Here is a 906-nt window from a genome sequence, read left to right on the forward strand (position 1 = left end):
GTCAATATTTTATTCTGAGCCAATATGGCATTCAGAGTATCAACTTCAAGAACTCCCTTCTTCATAGGCGTCCCATTACTCACAGGATTCCTTTCAGAAGTGTACATGAACTGGTTATTAGCAACCATGTCAATGAGTTCTTGAGCTTCTGCAGGCGTTTTCTTTAGGTGAATGGATCCACCTGCAGAAGTGTCCAGTGACATCTTTGATAGCTCAGATAAACCATCATAGAATATATCCAGGATGGTCCATTCTGAAAGCATGTCAGAAGGACACTTTTTGGTCAACTGTTTGTATCTTTCCCAAGCTTCATAGAGGGATTCACCTTCTTTCTGTCTGAAGGTTTGAACATCAGCTCTAAGCTTGCTCAGCTTTTGAGGAGGAAAGTACTTGGCTAAGAAAGTCGTGACCAGCTTATCCCAAGAGTTCAGGCTGTCTTTGGGTTGAGAATCCAACCATAATCTAGCTCTGTCTCTTACAGCAAAAGGGAAAAGCATGAGCCTGTAGACTTCAGGATTTACTCCATTAGTCTTAACAGTATCACATATCTGCAAGAACTCAGTTAAGAACTGAAAAGGATCTTCAGATGGAAGTCCATGAAACTTGCAGTTCTGCTGCATCAGAGAAACTAACTGAGGTTTCAGCTCAAAGTTGTTTGCTCCAATGGCAGGAATGGAGATGCTTCTTCCATGTAAATTGGAATTAGGTGCAGTAAAGTCACCAAGCATCTTCCTTATATTATTATTATTTTCGGCTGCCATCTCCTCTTTCTGTTCGAAAATTTCTGAAAGGTTATCTCTGGATTGTTGTATTTTAGCTTCTCTTAGTTTCCTTTTCAGAGTCCTTTCAGGTTCTGGATCTGCTTCCACAAGAATGTTCTTATCCTTGCTCCTGCTCATATGACAA

The 906-nt window shown here is 40.6% G+C and overlaps 1 non-coding gene across 1 annotated transcript; it reads left to right on the forward strand.

The window, feature by feature from the left end:
* Positions 1–257: 257 nt before the first annotated feature.
* Positions 258–365, forward strand: LOC148555187 (small nucleolar RNA R71). Its single transcript, XR_015887279.1, has one exon. It is a non-coding gene; the product is annotated as a small nucleolar RNA R71 (small nucleolar RNA).
* The last annotated feature ends 541 nt before the right edge of the window (positions 366–906 follow it).

Source organism: Arachis ipaensis, chromosome B6, assembly GCF_059453495.1.
Source record: "Arachis ipaensis isolate K30076 ecotype BB chromosome B6, ASM5945349v1, whole genome shotgun sequence".
Classification (NCBI taxonomy): Eukaryota; Viridiplantae; Streptophyta; class Magnoliopsida; order Fabales; family Fabaceae; genus Arachis; species Arachis ipaensis.